At 38.7% G+C, this 26,798-nt stretch overlaps 2 long non-coding RNA genes across 2 annotated transcripts in view; both read left to right on the top strand.

The window, feature by feature from the left end:
- LOC131382518 (uncharacterized) overlaps window positions 1-26,798 on the top strand; it is an 80,381-nt gene that overhangs the window by 22,384 nt on the left and 31,199 nt on the right. The window lies entirely within an intron of this gene.
- Window positions 10,446-26,798, top strand: part of LOC131382519 (uncharacterized) — a 28,044-nt gene continuing 11,691 nt past the window's right edge. Inside the window, exons 1-2 of the long non-coding RNA XR_009212065.1 lie at window positions 10,446-10,565; window positions 13,109-13,172. This is a non-coding gene — a long non-coding RNA (uncharacterized LOC131382519). The remainder of the gene's footprint in view (window positions 10,566-13,108; window positions 13,173-26,798) is intronic.

Here is a 26,798-nt window from a genome sequence, read left to right on the forward strand (position 1 = left end):
AAAGTGCTGGGATTACAGGTGTGAGCTACCACTCCCAGCCTCAGTCTCCATTTTGAAGACCGACTCAACTCCATTGCCGATTGGTCTTCCCCCCAAGATCGTGCAGCAGGCAGTGTTTTGCTTTTGCTTTTGCTTTCCCTTTCCCTTGCATTGAACACGGTGCTTGGCATAAATGGGCACTTGATACAATTTGCTGAATTGTGTATAAAAGATAAGTCCTGGTCTATATTGTATGCCTAACAGCTCAAATGACTGTTGTTTAGGCTTGAGAAGCTGACTGCGTTCATGTGCTGAGGACTTCCTTAGAGGAAATTTAAGCCAGGCATAGAAGGAACATTTTAGGGAAACTTCTAGCTGTCTCCATGGGTGAATTTTTCAATATGTGCAAATGAAAGACTTCAGATTATTAATCAATGGAATTACACTCAAACACCATTCTAGAAAGAAATGATGACATGCCTGTGATCTAATGTCATAATAAAGATGCATCTTCACCAACTGGGGGTGCCTGATAAATTTGCCACTTACTTGCTGATTTATGGATTTGTCTTAAGGAACACTTACGGAACACTGCAAGTTCCTGTGGACTGTCATTGTTGGTAGATGGGGTTGGGGGTCAAGAGGCTGCAAATCCCAAGGTAAGGACAGCCAAAGTGGTTGTCAGCCATGACCAGAGAAACATGGGTTTTAAAGGACCAGAATTAACTACAACCTTCCCCAGTTTTTCATTTGCTTGAAAGTCACAGAAACACAGCTCTTTTCAATATTGCCTCTCCTAGTCTGCTTTTTTTTTGCTTTGTAATAGAAGCAAGATCATATATAACTGATCCACTTTCTTGTGGTCTGTCTGCTCATAATCTTAGACTTCATTAGTTAGCCACATTCAACAGGCATGCAGCATGGCTGAGTTGAAAGAGCACTGAATTGAGAATCAAAAAAATTGGATTCACTAGGAATTTATCCTTCCCAAGTAAGTAATAAAGGAGATGTACAAAGTTTTGCTGGAAGGAAGCCTAACAATATGTGAACAGGAATAAAAAGTCAGAAATCACTTAATATCCCACAAATAGGGAATTCTAATCAGTCATGAAGCAGTATCTATATGCTAATTAAGTACAATGGCTTTGAAGACAGATTTCCTGAATTCAAGTCCCAGCTTCACCACCTCTTAGCTATGACACCTTGGGCAAGTTATTTAAACTATGCCTCAGTTTTCTAATCTGTAGAATAACAGAATCTACTCCACTGGATTGTTGTATAGATAGTATTGTTAAATATACAGACTTAGAACAGCATTTGGTACATACAAAGGGCTTAATAAATAGTATGACCACATAATTTATCACCCAAGGCAGGACACTTTTGAAAATGAAAGAGGAAGCTAATCAATGAGTCACCAGGACAACAGGATAAACTGAAACTATCCTGAACAAAGCAGGCCAGTCTATAAATACTATGTATTAAACAAATACAGTACACTGAAATAATGAAACATATATTAAAATTCATATTAGCTAAAAATGATCAGGATATTCAGTATGGTCTAGAAATTGTATACTATATAGGCGAGTTAATCCTTCAAAAGTAGAACAAAAATCCTTAAAAAAATCCTTCAAAAGTAGAACAAAAAGTCTGAGATGGAAAAGAAGAGGAAAAATAAGAGTTCAGTTAAAATGTATAATATCTAATCAAGGATTCAGAAAAAGGTCAGAGAAAACAGAAGGAAGTGATATAAGAAAATTTATCAGAAGAGAATAATAAATTTCCAGAATGAAAGTTTCCATTAATGGTGGGAAATGGCTCTTGCCTGTAATTCTAGAACTTTGGGAAGCCATGGCAGTTGAATTACTTGAGCCCAGGAGTTCAACACCAGCCTGGGAAATATGGTGAGATCCATCTCTACAAAAAATACAAAAATTAGCTGGGCATGGTGGCGCATAACTGTAGTCCCAGCTACTTGAGAGGCTCAGGTGGGAGGATCACTTGAGTCTGGGAGATTGAAGCTGCCATGAGTCAAACATCCCACTGCCCTCCAGCCTGGGTGACAGAGCAAGACTCTGTCTTAAAAAAAAAAAACTCTCATCAAATGTGAATTGAAAAAAAAAACAAAACCACATACAGGCATGTCATTGTGAAACTTCATAATATCAGAATGAAAAGACAACTCTAAAGCCTTCAAGAGGAAAATTAGAATATTTACCGAGGATCAGGAATCAATATGGTATCACATTTCTTGACACAATGCTGGTCTCTAGAAGACACTGGGGCAATGACTTCCATAGTTGATAGAAGATGACTTTTAACCTAGAATTTTATACCCAGCCAATGAGCAAGTAAGAAGATAGAAAATAAATTTTCAGGCATTTATGTACTCAAAAAATGTACCTCCAAGCTTTTTTTTTTCCCCAAGAGGCAGCTGAAGAATGTTATCTAGCAGGACAAGCAGGTAAAACAAAGAAAAAGGAGTCCAGTCCAGGAACCAAGGTACCCAACAAAGGTGACAGGCAAAGGGAATTCCTAAGACAGTGTTAAAGGACTAGGAATGTGGCTATGCAGGAGCCTAGGGAACTTTGAATTCAAACAGGAACAAGCAAATTAGGGGCTCCAGAAGGAGCTTTATCGAGTATAAGTATTGGGTTAAATACAGTACTAGAACCAAATGGGCTAAAAGTGCTTGCTTTGGGGGAAGAGAACATTGGAACAGGGAGAGAAGGGGATTAACATTTTAATAAGCATTTTAGTGTTATTTACATGTATTATCTACATGTATCTAGATTATTTCATTAAAATGGAGAAAAGCACTCTATTATGTACATGTAAAAGTGTTCTATTTGGTAAAAATGAAAACTATTTATACTTAAATAATGATTAAAAAATTGATTTCCTTGTTTGACCCCTTTCTGGATATTTTATTAGATATTATACATTTTAATCTCTTATTTTCTTATTTCTTTCATCTTTTCCATCTCTCGGACTTTTTGTTCTACTTTTGAAGGATATCAATTTGGTATAAGATTTCTTTACTGAATCTTTATACTGATCATTTTTAGCTAACAATATGAATTTTAATAGATATATTTGTTTCATTATTTCAGTGGCACTATCAACTTACTATGGGAGAAACAGCAATAGTCAACAGGAATGTTAGTAGTTAGGGCTCCTAAATTGAAAAAAAAAGTTGCAATTAGGACTTTCTGTGCTAAAGAAATATTCACTGACCTGAATAAACAGGGCTTTTTGTTTATTCAGAAAGGTGTAAGGTGTGCCTGTATTTTGCGTTACTTGGGTGGTGTGTAGAAAATTGCCTGTTTTATTTCATAAGAGATACTGCCAAAACCAGTTGTTAAACTAGCACAGACTTAATGTCAGCCACTATTTTAAACCATATTGGTACATAAATGCATGCTTTTTTTTTCTTGGAGTTGTTTTCCTCAAAACATCCATAAATCTGGACAGTTTTCTGTTTTTAAGACTGTTCAGTGCCTGGCACATTGGAGGGATTTCCATAAGCATTAAGTACCAAAGTTCTGCGATTTTTCTGAGATAATTAGTGCCCATTCTTACTTTGGCCTTTAGGTCTGTTCAGTAAAAACTGTCTTCCCACTTCCTTTCCCAAACCTATTCTTCCCTCCCTCACCTCTCCTTTAGCTGGGCAGTGGAGGAGCAGGGTTCTCAAGAAGCTGCTGCTGTAGTCAGGTCAGTACAGAGCTCCTGTAGTTGTTACCCCTGTAGCCACAAAGATAGTTGGTGCTGATATATTCATTCAAGTGCCAACTATGTACCAGGCACTGTGCTAGGCCTGGGATTCAGAAGTGAACAAGACAAACATAGTTCCTGCTTTCTTTACCTTCTATTGGGGAGATAGGACAGAAACAGCCTAATACATGATTGATCATTTAATTGCAATCATAGTAGGTGTCACAAGGGAGAAATGCAGGATGCACATCAGTCAGTCTTTGGTAAATGAATGATGTGTTAGTTCATTTTCACATGGCTGTAAAGAATGACCTGAGATGGGGTAATTTATAAAGAAAGAGGTTTAATTGATGCACAGTTCTGCATGGCTGGGGAGGCCTCAGGAAACTTACAGTCACGGCAGAAGGCTAAGGAGAAGCAAGGCATACCTTACATGGTGGCAGAAGGGGCAGGGGGAAGTGTCAAATTTTAAACCATCAGATCTCATGAAAACTCACTATCACAAGAACAGCATGGGGGAAACCGCCCCCATGATCCAATCACCTCCCACCAGGTCCCTCCCCTGAAATGTGGGGATTACAATTTGAGATGAGATTTGGGTGGGGACACAGAGCCAAACATTATCAAATGAATATTCTTCATCTCAGAAGGGAGCACTGAGAGCAAACAGACCAGATGTCATTGCTCTTTGAAAAGCTACTGTTTTTGAAAGAAAACCTAGCTCAAGAGACTGTACTGTGATTTTTAAGAAGAGAACTTACTAATCTATTACTTGATGCCAAGTTGGGGGGAAAATCAGTTCATTTCAGAATATGACCTTTTACAGAAAATTCTTTTCCACATAAATTATGAAAAATACATCTCAAATATCTCACACACATCTAAAGTGTGTGAGAAAGAGGCACTATCCATTCACTGGTCTGTCATCTATAATTTCTTAGCATTTTGGAGAGAACTGTATCTCTTACCGCACGTTTCGGGAGACCAGGTTTACCGAGGGAACAGCTCCTGGACCTAACAAAATGGTTTATGGTGATGAAGTCAAAGCATGGAATGCAAATTACAAGTAAACAGATGAGCTAAGATTTTAGGTCCAGGCAAAGTTCATGTACTGAACAGAAGACTTCAGAAAAAAAAATAACAGGCAAGTTATGTTAAAAGTCTTATGTCCATCTTCCTGGTAGGGGTCAAATTAGTTCAAAGATTTTGAATTTGGTAAAATTTCAGCTTTCAGTCATGGGGAATGTCTTATCTGCGGCATATAGCTTCTCATTGGTGTCATCATTATGTCTGTGGTTGGTGTGGTTTCCCAACTGTTCATCCCCCCGGCAATGAGGAAGAGTCATGTGACTCTATGTGATATTTGATGACTATAAACCATCAAGGGTCCCTGCAAGAGTGTTTTAAAATTATTAATAGAAGGAGAGTAGTTGTTCAGTATTTGTCTTTTTCTTGGAACTCACTTTATTCCAAATGGTTTCTTCCATGTTCAACGAAAAAGAAATGCCCTTTTCTGACTACTTTGGGTTAAAGTTTTCAATAAGACCATTCATTTATTCAGTCAGTAAATCAATAATTTTACAGCATGGTCCTTTCCATCAAACTGCTCCTCGTGTAGGGGGAGAGTGGACACATAGGTAATTCCGGAACACATGGCCAGAGCAGTGATGCAGCCACGCCAGGGTATTACGCATGTCACCCAGAACACGGGTGAGGAGGGAAGGCACAGAGGCTCTCTGTGGAGGAATCCGAAAAGTGAAGTTAGGTGGGAAAGGAAGGGCAGTGATGTGGGGGAGTGGTTCAAGGAGAGCGGACCTCAGTGACAGATGTTCAGAAGTGAGAAATATTGTGTACTGATGCAAATGAGTGTCATAGTGTGCTGCCAAAGTGCAATCATGAACAGTACAGAGACCGATGAAGACAGTGACATAGTCAGGAGCAAGTTAATTCTTGAGTTCTGACCTTTAGAGGAGGAGGCAAGCCAGGAAGGAATTTAAATTTTGTCCACCCATCCCTTTACATAGTACCCAAAGCGACAAGGGCAGGTTTACATTTTGGATGGAAGATGGATGTGAGCAGGGCATGACCAGGCATGAATCTGTCAGGTAGCCCAGGAGAATGATGGTGGCCTAGAGGAGTGGAGTCAAAGTGGAGAGGAGGAACAGATTCCAGAATTATTATGGAGAAAAATTATCAGGACTTACCAGAAGGGATGAAAGTAGTGATGGAGGCAGTGACAACTCCAAATTTTCTAGTTTGAGTGAATAAGTAGAAGCAGATCAACTCAGACACAGCATGGAAGAAGCAGCTCCCTTAATGGGGAAGATAATGAGTTCAGGTGGATTCCAGGTTTCTGTGGGATCACCTGTGATAAGTAGAGGTAGACTTATGAAGATGGATGGAAATACTGTGCTGAAGAGCTTTTTCTGCCATCATTTTTAGGTTGTATTTGAAAATGTGTGAGTGGATGAGAAGGGAAAAGACCACAGGAATAAGGGCAGAATTGTAGGAAATTCAAACTCTGATTGTAAAAAGAAGAGCCATGAAAGAAGATACAGCAGAAGCAGAGGAGACCCTGGGGGGCTGAGGTTCACCGTGAAATAAGATGTCAAATAAGAAATAAGATGTCTACTTTCTTCAGTAGACAGCCAGTCATTGAGACTTGGTGAGAAGAGAACAACTAGAACAATTTAGGGGAAGAGGGAGGGGAAGGCAAAGAGGGATGGGTGGGAGGTATGAATAGGAGGTGAAGTGGAATAAACCAAAACATGCCATGGTTTTTGAAAAATTTGGATAAGGAAGAAAATGTGGCCAGGCACGTTGGCTCACACCTGTAATCCCAGCACTTTGGGAGGCCAAGGTGGTTGCATCACAAGGTCAGGGGATTGAGACCATCCTGGCCAACATGGTGAAACCCTGTCTCTACTAAAAATACAAAAATTAGCCAGGCGTGGTGGCACGCACCTGTAGTCCCAGCTACTCGGGAAGCTGAGGCAGAAGAATCGCTTGAACCCAGGAGGTGGAGGTTGTGGTGAGCCGAGATCGCACCACTGCACTCCAGCCTGGCAACAGAGCGAGACTCTGTCTCAAAAAAAAAAAAAAAAAAAAACAAAGAAAAGAAAATCTGAATAGTAACTAGAGGCAGATGAAGGGCCAAGAGTAGGATTTTTTTAGGATTCAAGAAGCTTGATCTAGAGAAGGGCTTACTGCTGTGGAGCAATGTTCTGGGGTCAGCAGTGATTCATTCCCAGAGACTAAAAAGGAGAGAGGATTGGCCTGCATATGTAGGTAGGGATGCACTTATACATTTAAGTGTGGGGTAGGGGGTTATGGTGGTAGTTGATGAAGTTTAAACCTGAAGGCCTTGTTCTCCATGGAGTCTTCTTTTTTTGGCTATTAAAAAAATGGTGGTAAAAGATATATAACAAATTTTACTGTTTTAATCATTTTAAGGGTATAATTCAGTGGTCTATGAAGACTTATTAAAAAATTCTGTCCTACAGAGAACTGATGAGAGTGATGGGAATGAGAAGTGAGCAGGGGTCTTGAGGAAACAAGGAAGGCCCACTTGAAGTTAGAGGCCAGGTGTTTGTATCAGCAGGTTATCCAATTGTTCTGTAGAAGAGTTAAGCCACCTTGATATAGGATCCAAGAAAAATTGGAATTGGGGCAACTGGCTAACCTTTTGGAAAAAGTAAAATTATAGCTATACCTCATAGCATGTAATAAAATTAATTCCAGATGAACTAAGCAATTAACTGCTTTAAAGGCCTGATATTAAAACACAGAATAAAATATACAGAAACATTTATATTATGTTTATAGAGTCTGAGGGTACAAAAGGCAGACTATAGCGGTAAGCATTAAGTTGATGTTTTGTATGTTATCACTTTATCTTTAAATGTTGACTCAAACTTATGTTTCTTAAGAGCAGCTCATGTTTATTCTTTGTAATTCTAATTCATTTTCAAACAGCATCACTAATGTTTTTTATTCCATCAAACTATGGACAAGTAAGGTACCAAGAAAATAAGACACAATTCCTGCCCTAAAGAGCTTATCATCTGGTTGGTGGGGAGAATACATAAATAGGTAATTTTACCCGAGTATATTAGGATGCAGTGATAGAAATTTTGAGTTAACCAATATTTAGGGATTACCTATTCGTTTTTTGTTTTGTTTTGTTTCTTTGTTTTTTTGAGACAGGGTCTTGCTCTGTGGTCCAGGCTGGAGTGTAGTGGTGCAATCTTGGCTCACTGCAACCTCCACCTCCCGGGTTCAAGTGACTCTCATGCCTCAGCTTCTCAAGTAGCTGGGATTACAGGCGCCTCCCCACCACCACCATGCCTGGCTAATTTTTGAATTTTTAGTAGAGATGGGGTTTCACCATGTTAGCCAGGCTGGTTTCGAACTCCTGACCCTCAAGTGATCTGCCCGCCTTGGCCTCCCAAAATGCTGGGATTACAGGTGTGAGCCACAGTGTCCAGCCAGATTACCTATTTGTGCTGATACAATGCTCGACGCTGGGTTTGGATACTTAACAAAGTTTAACAACTGAATGCAAAGCCTGTTAACATCAGGGAGGATTTTAGAGGGTGCAGTGGAAACACATATCTGGAAGTCTAAACTTCGAACAGGGATCAGGAAGGCTCAATAAGTTCACCTGAGCTTGAGGTATTGGTAGGAGTTAGCTTCTAGAAGTGCTAGATTTAGATTCCAAGATGCTGCTATTTTAGAAATGGAACGTCACACATTCAGATAAATTACCTCGGAGCACAATTACCACACATTTGACAATAAAAACTTTTCATTTCTAGCTTCTACAGCAATATGTAAAGATGGCAGGGTTTATGCAGTATGCTGTGGCTTGTTTCTGTCTAGCAGCCTAAAGGCTAACTCATTAAAATTCAAGGATGAATTACATGGTGGGTGGCAGAACAAATGTTTTCTTCACTGAGCAGAGCTAGGACCTTCAAGACAGTTTCTCCCAGAACCGAAGTCACTCTTTGCAGCTGTTCAGTAAGGCATGATTCAAGTATCACCTCCTCCAAATCTACCAGGACACCACCATCTCTTAATCTGCATTAGACCCATATGGTAATGACAGCAATAAGAAAAAAAAAAATAGAGAAATGCTGGTTACACCCTTGATTTTTCTTTGGAACCAGGTACATTTCTTACCTAGTTATAAAATATATTAATTTAAATATTAATTTGTTTAAAAAAAGCCACATGTTTCTAGTTGATAGTTTAATTCACAGAGAAGAGTTATTCCAAGAGATTTAAAGCATAATAATTTGAGTAGAAATCTCCTTTTTCTGTTTTGAGACAGCATCTTGCTCTGTCACCCAGCCTAGAGTGCAGTGATGTGATCATAGCTCACTTCAGCCTTGAACTCATGGGTTCAAACAATCTTCCTGCCACAGCCTCCCAAGTAGCTGAGATTACAGGGAGGCACCACCACAGCCAGCTAATTTTTAAAATTTTTTTGTAGATACAGAGTCTCTTTATGTTTCCCAGGCTTGTCTGGAACTCCTGGCCTCAAGCAATCCTCCCACCTCAACCACCCAATGAGTATAAATCTCTACTGTGGTGTATCCAGAGAACCAAAAGAACAGCAGAAAGCTTGGTTGAGGCATTCATAGTGTTACTCAGATTCTGTTGTGGGTATATTGTGGGATAAATGATCCATCATATAATGTTCTTATTCAATCATTACCGGTTTGGTTGAGTACCAGCATTCTTGGAGTGGGAGAAAGAAAACACAGATGTTCACATAAAATACCTGAAAAACAAACGCTGAATTTGATTGGAAGATTATATATGTCTATTTGTCTATCTGTACGTGTGCATTTGCATTTTTTTCTGGTGCTATTCTCTGTAAAGGCCTAGACATGGAGATCAACTCAGTAGCTGTGATGTCTCCTAATACTCAGATTCTTCAAATACCTTTCCTCCTAAAAGAAATTGGTGCTTCTTGAAGAAATGGCTGATTCTGGATCTGGAGAAGGAAATGAAAAAGATGAACCTAGAACATCTTGCCATATCAGACAGCAAGAAAGCCATCAGAGACTACTGCAGTCCTGTCTAAGGGACTTAGGAGCCAAACTTGGAGAGATTTTTGCTGGCCAAAAAAATTGGACAACTTGAACAATAAGGGCAATAGCTGCAATGGATCAATATACATCATACATACATATCCACATATGTATCCATGAACATTCACAAGTCTATACTGTCACTTTACGAAAAACACAACAAACTGGTCACATTATTTTAAAACCAACTCATTATTTTGAAAACGGTAAATAAGAGGAAAGAAATATTAATTCCACCTTTGTAATACATTACTGCATAACCAAATAGAAAATAAAATGACTTCAAAAAGAATCAAACTTATTCAGCTAAAAAAATAAACAAGGAACAACAGAATTAGGACATCAACACTTTGGAAACCTGATAAATCGATGAATCTAGGGACTGAAAATCCAGGGCTGCCAAAACCACAAAAAGAGTGACGCTGAGATATTTAGTGCCTCTTGGTGGAAAAACACACCACCATCCAAGAGTAGGTGTTATGGGACGAATCGTTTCCAAGTTCATATGGTGAATTTCGAACTCCCACTACCTCAGAATGTGACTGTATATGGAGATAGGGCCTTTAAAGAGGTAATTAAGTTAAAATGAGGTCATTGTGGTAGGCCCTAATCCCTCCTAATTGTGAGATCATAAGGAAATTTGGACAGGTACAGAGAGAGAACCATGTAAAGACACAGGGAGAAGATGGCCATGTACAAGCCAAGGAGAGAGCCCTCAGGAGAAATCAACACTGCAGACTCCTTGATCTTGAACTTCTAGCCTCAAGAATTGTAAGAAAATTCATTTCTGTTGTTTAAGCCACCCTGTCTGTGATACTTGGTTATGGCAGCCCTAACAAACTAATACAGTAGTCTTGCCCCCAAAAACCCAACCTGATGCAGATCAATCCTCTAAAGCCAACTGACATTGTGTAGGAAATAAGATGACCTCGGAACATGCTAAATGACATCATGAGATGTTATCAGAAAAGTGTACTGTAAGAAATTTTATAGAATAAAGGATCCTTTTTTTGTTTGTTTGAGACAGTCTTGCTCTGTCACCTGGGCTGGAGTGCAGTGGCACAATCTTGGCTCACGTCTTGAACTCCTGACCTCAAGTGATCCACTCATCTCGGCCTCCCAAAGTTCTGGGATTACACGTGTGAGCCACTGCACCCGGCCCCAGTTTTTTTCAACAAATAAGAGGAGAAGAGGGAGAAGAAGGAGAAGAGAAGCAAAGAGATGAGAGAGAACCTATGAATTAAAAGAAACTTAACCAATTGCAAGGTGTGGGACTTACTTGGATTGTCCTAACAGACAAACTTAAAAATTCCTAACATGACACAAATTAGACTTTTGAGCACTAAATATTTGGTCAAAATTTTTAAATTTTTAGGAGAAATAATTGTATGTTAAGAAAGAGTTTTCATATTTTCGAGAGTCATCAAAAGATATTACGGGGTGAGGTGGAGATTAGTAAGCAGGATAGAGATGAAATAAGATTGTCTATAAATTGATATTTTTTGAAGTTGAGTGATTAGTTCTATGGATCTTTATACTATTTTGTCTTTTTTGTGTATGTTTAAAATTTGCAAAGTAACTAAAATAAGTTGTATCAACTTTATTCTTAGTTAATAAATGTCAAGATTTACCATCCAGATAGATAAACTTATCCAAAGCTAAACTGAGTCCATACTGCTATACTCTCCCAAAGAACCGTCACTCCAATTGCTACCAATCAGCTCACAGAAACACTGTCCTCCTTCCTTCCCTGTGTTGCCCTCTGATGTATAAATTAGCAAGTGATGCTGAGGAAGCACCAGCATGAAGAGAAACTAGACTTGGTTTAGTTTCAGAAGCCCCAAGCTGCTAGAATTGGAAGACCTTCCCGAATGTCTTATATAAAATCTCCCACCTCTCTGGGAACATCAGGAATTATATTCAACACTTCTAGTAGATGAACCCAGATGATCTAATAGGCCACATTTCTGGTAAGATTTTGGACAGCTGCCTCTGAGGCTGTGTGCGTGAGAAAACCTGATGTGATCATTACTCCATATAAATCATTTTTAAATACTGAATGAAAATCAGTAAACACTCTGTGTATTTTTACATCATGGACAAACTCTTGGCAACAGTAACCTTTTGCAGTATGTTATTCTGCCCGGGAAGACGACATGCTTGATTTAGAGTGCATGGCTGGTGTTAACTAGAAACCCAGCTGGAGCCCATAAGGGCAACCAGCAATGTCCTGGTGACGTCACTATGGCAAGGATGGCATTTTTCACGTGCTGGAGCTTGAGGAAGGCAATCTGGCAAATTAGCGAAGAAGTGTTCACTTAGCATAATGTGAGACCTTTCTTGTTGCAATTAATTCTTTAGAATAGTGGTAGAATATTTAACAAGCCCTTCAAGTAGAGGGGTGTATTCCTATGAAATCAAAGCAATAAATCAAACCAAAATAGTCACAACCTGAGGTTCGAAGCATATGGTGCATGTAATTTGGCTGAACTGCGTAATCTTTTTGATGCTTCCCTTATAGAGGAGAGCCCTAGAGAGTGGGCTTTTCCTTCTTAAAGGAAAAATAAATATGTTTACACTTTGTTATCTCTTTCTGCCTTTTAAAAATGGCATTTAAGCAATATTCATCTGTCCAAAATAGGTACACTGGCAATTTGGGATGACGTCTCTTATGCTTTCTTAAATACTTCTTCAGGGAGCGATTTCATTTTGATCCCCAGACAGCATGGGTATCGTACTAACATGAGATCATCCCATTTTGTTTAGAAAATTTAAATAATTCTTACCATTTTTGCAAAATAGTTTTGTCCATAGATACGCAGACCCATTTCATAAATTCATGTTTGAATTGTTAATGATGTAAAACAGATCATAAACATTTTTGCTGTCTTGGGAGGGAGGAAACTCCTAAGCAAGAATAAAAGATTTAAGCTGGTATAAAAAATTAACTTTCACATTTCATCATGAACGACTGATTATCCTTGGAATTTATTGCCATCAAATAACCTCTTAGTACCCATTTCACTCATGTACAGGTATAGTGGTGAATCAGTTATTGTTTATGCATATACTAATGTTTGTGCCTTTTGCCATGAGTCCGTATTACACAGACTGTTCACTTTCTTTGTGGGTTCCCAGAGGACCTCGTACATGGCTGAACACATAGTCACTGTGTGCTCAGTAAACTCTGGCCAAGACAATGTCTAAAGACAGAAGAAACAGATGGAAAGATTCTGGATCCCTAAGGCTACTAAGTGCCTCAAATTGTCTTGATTAATCAGTTGAATGTTACTTTGGACCTTTATTTTAAACAGGATGCCACCACTCAGAAGTAGAACCTCGATTTTCCCAGCATCCTGAAGACTGCACATAAAACAAGTAAGCATGACCCATGCCTTCTAGATAAATCTCTATAAGCTCTTGTGGATTTTGAGCACTAAAATTTTGCTTCTTTTTATAAACCCCTTTCGGTTGCACTTACCAAGAACCTCCCAGGCAACAACTATGCTTGGGTAAACTCCATTAACATTTAAATTTTTCTCTATTAATAATTGCTAAATATGGTTGTCCAGTCATTTGTTCATCCAAATACAAAATATAAAGATAACTTCCTGTTTTGAATCATCTCCATGACAACTGTTGATCCAGTATCAAATAAGTGTTCTCCCAGAGGATTAAGATGAAATGTTTTGCAAACAAGATACAACATTATCATGAATGATTCTACAGCGGCAGGGAGAAAAGGAAGATCAGTGTCTGAGAAATAAGGTTGGATCAGCTCAATGATGATACGTCTAAAATGGACCTGTAGCACTGGTTTCCCCCGTTTCTCCTTTGTGGTATTACCCCTTCAAGATATGCTCTCTTGAGAAGGGGTGGGTGATTATGCCTTATAGTACCTCTCCTAGCTGTGTGCACTGGAAGCCTAATCTCTTTTGGAGTAAAAAGGAGCAGCGAAGGGCAAAAGGGAGTGTTTTCTCAGGCAGCCAGTGTCGCTGAAATACCACATATGTGGCTGTCTGTGTCAGCAGTAACACCCACCCCACCTATGTGGAAAGCCAATGTAGACGAGGAAAATATGATTAAATACATCTTTAAAGCCCTAATTGTGATTCCTTGGAAGATTCTGTAGGTGTGGACTACACCATCACACACAAAAAAGATCTTTAAAGAGCAGAGGTCTTGTTTTCCTGTGAATGTTCCAAAGGGAAAATAACAGGGAAAGAAGGCTTGTTCTCCCAGAAAGCACACATCCTGCCAAATGGTTTCTAAATGTGTTTCTCAAAAATTTCCATGTGCCATCAATGGCTTTTTAGTACTTTTGGAAATGGAAAGAGCAGAAATCGGTACCACTGTGAGAAAGCAAACATTGAAGGAAACCAGCTTGCCGAGGAAACAGGTCGTGATTTAAGTCACAACACAGATATGGCACCGGTCCTCTTCACAAGCTTGAAATACATGAATACACAGAGTTACATCACGTTCTGATGCTGCAAGGAAAATGTTGAAGTCCCAAAGGGAAGTTTCCACATTATTTCTCTATTTGAAACTCAAGTGAATGACTGTTTCTGAGGTTTATATTAGGCAACTAGACTGACTCCCTGGAACTCAAACAGTGATTTTCTTTCTTTAATTTTGGAATCCAAAAAGACATTAATTTTGCCACTTATTAGAATTATTTTTAGTCAACCAGAGAATCTCCAGAAGGTGTGGGTCAGAATGCCAAAGAGAAGAATATAAGGTTTGTTTCTGGGCAAGACTGAAGCTGGGTGGTCAGTTATCCAGAATAACCATCTATTTTGATCCATTTAAGTCAACATGTTTATTCAAGCTCCTTGTTTTGCCAAAATACCGAGAGTTCATTGAATTGTTTGGTCATGAATCAAAATGGCTGACACGGATGCTACTGTGGACTCAGCTCAAGTCACAAAAAGGCGGAAGACCAAAGACGCAGCTCAGCAGCAGCCCCAGCGGGTCCCTTCTTCAGCCCTCTGGAGTGTTTTCTTGGCTAAAGTATCAAAATTAAAGTGGAGTTTGTCCTATTGGTTTTAGACATTATATAAGTAAGGCACAGCCAGTCCTTTCCTCACTGAAGGCTGAAGCCTATTTTATCTTCTCACCCATTTCCCTGCCTTTCAGGCCGCTAGGAAAATCTTGGTCATTTCTCAAATAACCAACAATGTTTAAGGAAAATTTAAATATGTTTCCTTATTTAAAATCAGTTCTACCACACTCCAAACCCTTTATCATTGTGCAGTCACAATTTCCGTCGCCAGAGATAGACACTTCTTTTTGTATCATTAGAGAAGCAAGCAAAATTGACTGAAAATGTGATCTATGTCAGGAATTCTGCTAGATGCTGAAGATACAAAAACGTAAGGAACGAATCCTTCCCTTTATCACAGATTTACTGAGGGAGGGAGTCCACATGACTACCCCATTTTTCGTGGGTATGAACAATGGTCTGTGGGGAAGACAGGAGGGAATCATTGTGTCCCAGTATTGCAGGTGGGTAGACACTGAGGGATGCTTTGTAGGAGAGGTAACACTTGAGCTGCATTTTCAAGGCTGTGTGGGAAATTGAAGAGTGTGGAGGTGGAGGCAGGAAAGGAATTCCAGCCATATGGGACTGCATAAGCCAAAGCATGGAAGGGTGAACCATCATGATGTCTTAAGGGAATGACTGGTTGTCTGGTATGGCAAAAACACAAGGGTATTGTTTTAAAAGTTTCATGGGAAGCAAGGATGGAATTGCAGTACAGGGAAAATATTGCGTAGTGTTTTAAACTCCACACTGAAGATTTTGTGCTTAATTCTAATAGGCAATGAACTGTTCTTTTAAATTCTTTAAGTAAGGAAGTGATATAATCAAATCCATGTGTTAGAAAGAATACCTGATATATAATAGGTATAGAAAACTCTTTGCTGAATGAATGGAGCTGAGGAAGGAGAGACCGAGGGAGACAAGTTACGTGATATTGCAATAATCCTGATGATGGGAGCCTGAATTAGAGAGCTGGGGGTGGTGAGATAGCTTGAAGAACGACGCAATGAGACTTGGCAACCAACTAAACGTGGAGGGATGGAGGAGAAGTAAAAGTGAAAGCGAATTCTGATATGTCTTTCTTGGGTGGCAGAGTATATGGTTATATCATTGACCAAAATAGGGAACACAAGAAGGAGAGAGTATTTTGAGGGGTGACAGGTGGGTAGAGAAAGCAGAGAGATGGGGAGATAAGTTGAGAGGCAGCATTCCATAATAATAATACGGCTAACACGTATAAATTTTTACTATGGGTCAGATACCATTTTAAATGCTTTATAAGTATTAACTCATTTAATCCTCATAAGGGTAGTATTACATTATTGTTCCTATTTTATTTTATTTTTGAGACTGAGTCTGGCTGTCACCCACGCTGGAGTACAGTGGCACGATCTTGGCTCACTGCAGCCTCCACCTCCTGGGTTCAAGCAATGCTCATGCCTCAGCCTCCCTAGTAGCTGGGGTTATAGGTACCCACCACCACGCCCAGCTAATTTTTTGTATTTTTAGTAGAGATGGGGTTTCACGTGTTTGGCCAGGCTGGTCTCAAACTTCTGACCTCAAGTGATCCACCTGCCTAGGCCTCCCAAAGTGCTGGGATTACAGGTGTGAGCCACCATGCCTGACCTGTTCCTATTTTATAGATGAGATAATTGCATAGGTCTGGAAGGCAACAACTTTGAGTTCAAGTCCTAGCTTTTCTGCTTTTTAGCAGACTGATCTTGAATATGTAAAAAATGGGTAATAATACCTATTATATGAAATTATTAGAAAGATTAGGGATAATACATATAAACCAACTGGCATAGTGTCTGTAACCTCATATGTCTCAATACTTGCTAGGAAGTATTATCAGCTATGAGATGTCCAGTAAAAAGTCAGGCGTTTGTGTCTAGATTGTAAGAACTGAAAGTAAAAAATTTAAACATCAATATGTTGATGTTGGTTTGATCCTTGGATATAAATACTATTCCCTGGCCTGGAGGTGAGTGGCAGTGTACAAAGAGATAAGAATTGAGGGTAGAATTCTAGAAAATACCAATGGTAAAGGAACAGAAAGAATAAAAGATTCTTCCAAAAGAAATATAGATGAAATAATATTAGAGGTAGGAGGAGAGACATAGAAAAGTTTTGCAAGCCCAAGAGGAAAGGGTTTCTAAGAAGGGCAATGTCAACAATCACAAATGCGTCTGGGAAGCCATATATAAAAGTCTGAAAAGAGATGATTTTATCTGACAGAAAAGAGCTTGCTGTTGGCTGGGGTAAGAACCACTACAATGAAGTAATGGCAACCCAAGGCACAACTTCAGCATTTGGACGAGGGATAAATGAAGAAGTGGAAACAAAAGGAAAAGGCAATTTTTCCTTTAAATAGTGAGTCTCCATTTCATTTCACAATGATACAGTTTGGAAAGCACTTCAGGAATGGTGAACTAAGGACCTCCAAAAATATGCTCCTCCAAAAAAGAAACAAGAACACTGGCAAAAATCATCAAAATCACCTTTTTGAAAACACTGGAGGCGTGTTTTCACACTTGTAATCCCAGCACTTTGGGAGGCCAAGGCAGGCGGATCATTTGAGGTCAGGAGTTTAAGACCAACATGGTGAAACCCTGTCTCTACTAAAAATACAAAAATTAGCAGGGCATGGTAGTGTGTGCCTGTAATCCCAGCTACTTGGGAGGCTGAGGCAGGAGAATCGCTTGAACCCAGGAGGCGGAGGCTGCAGTGAGCCGAGATTGCGCCATTGCACTCCAGACTGGGTGACAGAGCGAGACTCTGTAATAAATAAATAAATAAATAAAGTATAAACAACAAACCACTGGAAATAAACCAAATGCTTGCAGCAATTCTTGGAGCATTTATTTGAGAAACATGGCTGAATCTTGGTAATAACAATGATTTTTGTGCCACTTGAAATTGTCCTATTCCCATCCCTCTCTTCCTAGCTCCATGACAGCCTTGAAAACCAGCAGCCTCACATCCATGGAGACTGAACATCAACAGCTTACAAGTCACTAGAAGTTGAACACAGATTTGAAGCTCTTTGAGAAGCCCTGTACCCAAAGAAATGTCATTTTTGACTTGTCTTGAAATCCCTTGAAAAGCTTCATTCTCAGGGCTTGTTTTTGTTTGACCCGACTCTCTGTGTGCTCTACCCCATGGGCATTTGCCAAAAGCAAAATATTAAGACACCCAAAGAAATGAGAAATGGCCCATACACAGGGTGAAAGAACAGTTGATAGAAACTATCTCTAAGGAAACTGAAACATTGGATTTACCAGACAAAAGCTTTATTTTTATTTATTCTGTATGTATATATGTATGTATGTTTTGACACAGTCTCGCTCTGTCACCCAGGCTGGAGAGCAGTGGTGCGATCTTGGTTCACTGCAACCTCTTTCTCCTGGGTCCAAGCAATTCTCCTGCCTCAGCTTCCTGAGTAGCTGGGATTACAGGTTCCCACCTCTACGCCCGGATAACTTTTGTATTTTTCATAGAGACGGGGTTTTGCCATGTTGGTCAGGCTGGTGTCTAATTTCTGACCTTAAGTGATCCACCCGGCTCTGACATACAATTCTTGAAACTGTTTACTGTTAAGAATTTTAATTGTCTTCCTTAAAAGAACACTGCATAAACAGATGTATTATTTATTTACACAAAGAAAAACAAATTGTACCTGGTATTTCTACCTGAAGCCAGGCTAGTCTTGAACTCCTGGCCTCAATCTATCCACCTACCACAGCCTCCCAAAGTGCTGGAATTACAGGTGTGAGCCACCATGCTTGGCTCAGACAAAGACTTTAAATCAGCGATTATAAATATGTTCAAAGCACTAAAGGAAATTGTATCTAAAGAATTAAATTATGAGAGTAATATTTTATCAAGCAGAGGATATCAATAAAAATATAGCAATTATTTTTAAAATTCTGGAGTTGCTGGATGCAGTGGCTCCACCTGTAATCCCAGCACTTTGGGAGGTCAAGGTGGGCAGATCACTTGAGGTCAAGAGTTTGAGACCAGCCTGGCCAACATGGTGAAACCCCATTCCTACTGAAAATATAAATGTTAGCTGTGTGTGCTGGCATGCACCTGTAGTCCCAGCTACTTGGGAGGCTGAGGCACAAGAATCACCTGAGTTTGGGAGGCGGAGGTTGTGGTGAGATTGTACCATAGCTCTCCAGTCTGGGCAAAAGAGCCAGACCTTGTCTCAATAATAATAATAATGATAATAATTTCTGGGCTGGGCGTGGTGGCTCATGCCTGTAATCCCAGTACTTTGGGAGGCCGAGGCAGATGGATCACCTGAGGTCAAGAGTTCAAGACGAGCCTGGCCAACATCATGAAACCCCATCTCTACTAAAATTGCAAAATTACAAAAATAAGCTGGGCATAGTGGCAGTGCCTCTAGTCCCAGCTGCTTGGGAGGCTGAGGCACAAGAATTGCTTGAACCCAGGAGGCGGAGGTTGCAGTGAGCTGAGATCATGCCACTGCATTCCAGCCTGGGTGACAGAATGAGACCCCATCTAAAAATAAAATTCTGGAGTTGAGAAGTATAGTAAAAAAATAAAGAATTTACTAAAATTTACTAGAGGAGCTCAAGAGTAGATTTGTGCTGTCAAAAAGTAATCAGTGAACTTGAATATAGATCAATTGAGATGCACTCTGACAGAAAAGAAAAAAAATGAAGAAAAATGAACAGAGCCTCTGAGACTGTGGGACACCATCAAGTGTGCCAACATAGCAAAATGGTAATCCCAGAAGTAAATGAGAGAGAGAGAAAGGGGAAGAAAGAATATATGAAGAAATAATAGCCGAAACTTCCCACATTTGATGAAAAACAGTAATCTATATATTCAAGAGGTTTAACAAACTCTGAGTAAGATAAGCTCAAAGATTCATCATAGTCAAACTGTTAAAAGGTAAAGACAGAGAATCTGGAAAGTAGAAAATGAAAAATGACTATCATATACAACAGATCCTTAGTAAAGGCTAGGCACAGTGACTCATGACTCTAATCCCAGTGTTTTGGGAGGCCAACACAGAAAGATTGCTTGAGGCCAGGCCTGGCCAGGAGTTTGAGAACAGCCTGGGCAATGTAGTCAGATCTCATCTCTATCCAAATAAAAATAAAAAATTTAGCTGGGCATGGTAGTGCATGCCTGTAGTCCTAAATACTCAGGAGGTTAAGGCAGAAGGATCACTTGAGTCCAGGAGCTCAAAGCTGCAGTGAGCTATGATCCCACCACTACACTCCTGGGTGACAGAATCTCTAAAACAAAACAAAACAAAACAGCCAGGCATTACAGGCTCATGCCTGTAATTGCAGCACTTTGGGAGGCTCATATGGGTGGATCCCTTGAGCCCAGGAGTTTGAGACCAGCGTGGCAACATGATGAAATCCTGTCTCTATAAGAAATACAAAAATTAGTCAGGCAAAGTCGTGTGCACCTATAGTTCCAGCTACTTGGGAGGCTGTGGTGGGGAGGATTGCTTGAGCTTGGAAAGTCGAGGTTTCACTGAGCTGTGATTGTACCACTGCACTCCAGCCTGGGTGATAGAGCAAGACTTTTTTTAACTCAGAGTGAGAGAGAGAGAGAGAGAGATTGAGATCCTCAATAAGATTAACATGAATTATCAGCAGAAACCATGGAAGCCAGAAAGCAGGAGGATGACATATTCAAAGTGCTAAAAGACTTTGAATGTCAGCCAAGAATTCTATGTATGCAGAAATTTGTAGTATGCAGGAATACTATGGTTTTATGCTTCAAAAATGAAAGAGAAAGTAAGATATTCTCAGATATACAAAAATTGAGAAATTTTTTCACTAGCAGACCTGCCCTGCAAGAAATGTTAAAGAGAATATTTCAGGCTAAAATGAAAGGACCATACACATGAACTCAAATCCACATGAAGAAATAAAGGGCACTGGTAACTACATAGGTATACTATAAAGTCAGTATTAATATATTTTTGATTTGTAACTTCTCTTTTCTACTATGTGATTTAAAAGATAATTGCATAAAACAATAATTATAAAATTATATTGATAGGCTTATAATTTAGAAAAATGTAATTTGTCTAAAACTAATAGCACAAAGGAGGAAGGAGGAAATGGAGTTATACTGAAGCAAAGCTTTTCATATGATGGCAATTAAGTTGGTATTAATCCTAACTAGATTATTTTGAAATAAGATACTAATGATAATCCCCAGACCAGCCACTAAGAAAGTAACTCAAAAACACGTACTAAAAGATACAACAAAGGAATTAAAATAGTGTACTATTTAAATGAAATGCAAGGCTAAAATGATAGAAAAAAATCTACCACAAAAGCAAGCATGAAGAAACAGAGAAACAAAAAATATTTAAGACTTATAGAAAACAAATAGCAAAATAAGACATAAATCCTACCAAATCAATGACTATGACCACATTAAATGTAAATGGACTAAAAAATCCAATCAAATGCCAGAGATTGTGCTGGGTGTGGTGGCTTATACCTGTAATCCCATCACTTTGGGAGGCCAAGGCAGGAAGACTGCTTGGGGCCAGGAGCTTGGGACAAGCCTGGGCAATAGAGCAAGGCCCCATCTCTACAAAAAGAATTTTTTTAAGTAACCAGGCATGATGACATGCACCTGTAGTCCTAGCTACTCAGGAGGTTGAGGTGGGAGGATCACTTGAGCCCAGGAAGTTGAGGCTGCAGTGAGCCAAGATCATACCACTGCACTGCAGCCTGGGTGACAGAGTGAGACCCTGTTTCTAAAAATAAATAAGTACAAAATGTTTAAAAGTAAGAGATTGGTCAAAAAAAAAAAAGGAAGAAAACATAATTCAAATATACATTTTGCATAAGAGATATACTCTAGATTCAAAGACACACAAAGTGAAAGTAAAAAAATACATCAGACAGTAGTAATCAAAGAGAGAATGGTTACTCTAATATCAGACAATTTAGACCTCAAGACAAAAGTTGTTACGAGATAAAGAAGAGCATTTTTAAGAGTCTCCAGATCCAGCTGGAAAATATATTTTTTTAAAAAAGGGCATTTTATAATGATAAAATGGTCAGTCTATCAGGAAGACATAGCAATTATAAATAAATGTGTACCTAACAACAGAGCCCCCAAACACATGAAGAAAAACTGACAGAACTAAAGGGGGAAATAGACAATTCAACAATAATAGTTGGACAATTAAATACCCCACTCACATTTTTTGTAAATTTAATTTTATTTTAGATTCAGGGGTACATGTGTAGGTTTGTTATATGGGTATACTGTGTAATTGTGGGGTTTGGGCTTCTAGTGTACTCATTACCAAATGGTGAACATTGTATCCAGTGGGTAATTTTTCAATCTCACTCCCCTCTGTTTCCTTTTTTGGATTTCCCAGTGTCTATTATTTTCATCTTTATGTCCATGTGTATTCATTGTTTACCTCCCACTTATAAGTGAGAATATGTGGTTAAGTGCTCCACTTTCAATTACAGATAGAACAACTAGGCAGAAAGTCAACAAGAAATTAGAAGACTTGAACAACAAAATAAACCAACTAGATCTAACAGAGATCTATAGGATACTTATGACAACAGAGAATGCATTCTTTTCAAGTGCTCATGGAACTTTCTTAAAGATAGACCATATATTGGGCCATAAAATAAGTCTCAGTACATTTAAGAGGCATGAAATCACGGAACTATGATGAAATCTTCAGCCACAATAACAATTAAATTTAAAATCAATAATTAAAAATTTGTAAATATTAAACAATAAACTTAAATAATCAATAGGTCAAAAAAGAAATCACAAGGGAATTAGAAAATATTTTGAGACAAACAAACACACAACACATGAAAACTTTAGGGATGCAGTGAAGGTAATGCTTAGAGAGAAATGTATAGCTATCAATGCCTACAATAAAAAGGGAAGATATAAAACCAAGAACCTAACCTTATACCTTAAAAAAAAACTGGAAAATGAAGTACAAACTAAATTCAAAGCCAGTGGAAGTAAGGAAATAATAACTAATAAAAATAAAGAATAGAAAAGCAATCAGGAAAATTTTTTAAAAGTTGATTCTTTTTTTTCCAAGATTTTAATATTTTATTCTAAATTTTAGAAGTATAAAATATTCATTTAAAGTATATATTCTTGTAAATAGTTGTAGACTATAAAATGTTTGAAAAAAGATTCACTTAGTAATATACAAAATATCCATAACATATATGCATGTTCCCTGTATAAAATCCTACTATAATGGATCAATACTATAAAAAAGATACTAGTATAAGATAAGAAACATAGGGAAATTTGATTAGGAAAATTTGGGATGTAATGTATCACTTTATCTTTTAAATAGGCCCAATGAAAAACAATTTGTCAGATTTTTTTTTTTTTTTTTTTTACATTATGTAAAGGTCAAGTTTACATTAATGTAGGACATTTTGCTATGACATGTTGCAAGTTATTATTAAATTTAACAGAATTCCACATTGACAGACAGGAATTACAGCTTTCATAGAGTCACCATGAAGAATACTGTGATCAAGGATATTAGTATATTTGTGAATTCTTATTTATAATATATGGTTCATATTTATTCTAGGTAATTAAATTATTTTTATTATTATTATACTTTAAGTTTTAGGGTACATGTGCACAATGTGCAGGTTTGTTACATACGTATCCATGTGCCATGTTGGTGTGCTGCACCCATTAAGTCGTCATTTAGCATTAGGTATATCTCCTAATGCTGTCCCTCCCTGCTCCCCCCACCCAACAACAGTCCCCAGAGTGTGACTGTGTTCTCATTGTTCAATTCCCACCTATGAGTGAGAACATGCAGTGTTTGGTTTTTTGTCCTTGCAATAGTTTACTGAGAATGATGGTTTCCAGTTTCATCCATGTCCCTACAAAGAGCATGAACTCATCATTTTTTATGGCTGCATAGTATTCCATGGTGTATATGTACCACATTTTCTTAATCCAGTCTATTGTTGTTGGACATTTGGGTTGGTTCCAAGTCTTTGCTATTGTGAATAGTGCCGCAATAAACATACGTGTGCATGTGTCTTTATAGCAGCATGATTTATAGTCCTTTGAGTATATACCCAGTAATGGGATGGCTGGGTCGAATGGTATTTCTAGTTCTAGATCCCTGAGGAATCACACACTGACTTCCACAATGGTTGAACTAGTTTATAGTCCCACCAACAGTGTAAAAGTGTTCCTATTTCTCCACATCCTCTCCAACACCTGTTGTTTCCCAACTTTTTAATGATGGCCATTCTAACTGGTGTGAGATGGTATCCCATTGTGGTTTTGATTTGCATTTCTCTGATGGCCAGTGATGATGAGCCTTTTTGCATGTGTTTTTTGGCTGCATAAATATCTTCTTTTGAGAAGTGTCTGTTCATATCCTTCGCCCACTTGTTGATGGGGTTGTTTGTTTTTTTCTTGTAAATTTGTTTGAGTTCATTGTAGATTCTGGATATTAGCCCTTTGTCAGATGAGTAGGTTGCAAAAATTTTCTCCCAATTTGTAGGTTGCCTGTTCACTCTGATGGTAGTTTCTTTTGCTGTGCAGAAGCTCTTTAGTTTAATGAGATCCCATTTGTCAATTTTGGCTTTTGTTGCCATTGCTTTTGGTGTTTTAGACATGAAGTCCTTGCCCATGCCTATGTCCTGAATGGTATTGCCTAGGTTTTCTTCTAGGGTTTTTATGGTTTTAGGTCTAACATGTAAGTCTTTAATCCACCTTGAATTAATTTTTGTATAAGGTGTAAGGAAGGGATCCAGTTTCAGCTTTCTACATATGGCTAGCCAGTTTTCCCAGCACCATTTATTAAACAGGGAATCCATTTCCCATTGCTTGTTTTTGTCAGGCTTGTCGAAGATCAGATAGTTGTAGATATGCAGCATTATTTCTGAGGGCTCTGTTGTGTTCCATTGATCTATGTCTCTGTTGTGGTACCAGTACCATGCTGTTTTGGTTACTGTAGCCTTGCAGTATAGTTTGAAGTCAGGTAGCGTGATGCCTCCAGCTTTGTTCTTTTGGCTTAGGATTGACCTGGTGATGCGGGCTCTTTTTTGGTTCCATATGCACTTTAAAGTAGTTTTTTCCAATTCTCTGAAGAAAGTCATTGGTAGCTTGATGGACATGGCATTGAATCTATAAATTACCTTGGGCAGTATGGCCATTTTCACGATATTGATTCTTCCAACCCATGAGCATAGAATGTTCTTCCGTTTGTTTGTATCCTCTTTTATTTCATTGAGCAGTGGTTTGTAGTTCTCCTTGAAGAGGTCCTTCACATCCCTTGTAAGTTGGATTCCTAGGTATTTTATTCTCTTTGAAGCAATTGTGAATTGGAGTTCACTCATGATTTGGCTCTCTGTTTGTCTGTTATTGGTGTACAAGAATGCTTGTGATTTTTGTACATTGATTTTGTATTCTGAGACTTTGCTGAAGTTGCTAATCAGCTTAAGGATATTTTGGGCTGAGACAATGGGGTTTTCTAGATATACAATCATATCATCTGCAAACAGGGACAATTTGACTTCCTCTTTTCCTAATTGAATACCCTTTATTTCCTTCTCCTGCCTGATTGCCCTGGCCAGAACTTCCAGCACTATGTTGAATAGGAGTGGTGAGAGAGGGCATCCCTGTCTTGTACCAGTTTTCAAAGGGAGTGCTTCCAGTTTTTGCCCATTCAGTATGATATTGGCTGTGGGTTTGTCATAGATAGCTCTTATTATTTTGAGATACATCCCATCGATACCTAATTTATTGAGAGTTTTTAGCATGAAGGGTTGTTGAATTTTGTCAAAGGCCTTTTCTGCATCTGTTGAGATAATCATGTGGTTTTTGCCTTTGGTTCTGTTTAGATGCTGGATTACATTTATTGATTTGTGTATGTGGAACCAGCCTTGCATCCCAGGGATGAAGCCCACTTGATCATGGTGGATAAGCTTTTTGATGTGCTGCTGGATTCGGTTTGCCAGTATTTTATTGAGGATTTTTGCATCAATGTTCATCAAGGATATTGGTCTGAAATTCTCTTTTTTGGTTGTGTCTCTGCCAGGCTTTGGTATCAGGATGATGCTGGCCTCATAAAATGTGTTAGGGAGGATTCCCTCTTTTTCTATCGATTGGAATAGTTTCAGAAGGAATGGTACCAGTTCCTCCTTGTACCTCTGGTAGAATTCGGCTGTGAATCCATCAGGTCCTGGACTCTTTTTGGTTGGTAAGCTATTGATTATTGCCACAATTTCAGAGCCTGTTATTGGTCTATTCAGAGATTCAACTTCTTCCTGGTTTAGTCTTGGGAGGGTGTATTTGTTGAGGAATTCATCCATTTCTTCTAGATTTTCTAGTTTATTTGCGTAGAGGTGTTTGTAGTATTCTCTGATGGTAGATTGTATTTCTGTGGGATCGGTGGTGATATCCCCTTTATCATTTTTTATTGCTTCTATTTGATTCTTCTCTCTTTTCTTCTTTATTAGTCTTGCTAGCGGTCTATCAATTTTGTTGATCTTTTCAAAAAACCAGCTCCTGGATTCATTAATTTTTTAAAGAGTTTTTTTGTGTCTCTATTTCCTTCAGTTCTGCTCTGATTTTAGTTATTTCTTGCCTTCTGCTAGCTTTTGAATGTGTTTGCTCTTGCTTTTCTAGTTCTTTTAATTGTGATGTTAGGGTGTCAATTTTGGATCTTTCCTGCTTTCTCTTGTGGGCATTTAGTGCTATAAATTTCCCTCTACACACTGCTTTGAATGTGTCCCAGAGATTCTGGTATGTTGTGTCTTTGTTCTCATTGGTTTCAAAGAACATCTTTATTTCTGCCTTCATTTTGTTATGTACCCAGTAGTCATTCAGGAGCAGGTTGTTCAGTTTCCATGTAGTTGAGCGGTTTTGAGTGAGTTTCTTCATCCTGAGTTCTAGTTTGATTGCACTGT

Source organism: Hylobates moloch, unplaced genomic scaffold, assembly GCF_009828535.3.
Source record: "Hylobates moloch isolate HMO894 unplaced genomic scaffold, HMol_V3 SCAFFOLD_37, whole genome shotgun sequence".
NCBI lineage: Eukaryota > Metazoa > Chordata > Mammalia > Primates > Hylobatidae > Hylobates > Hylobates moloch.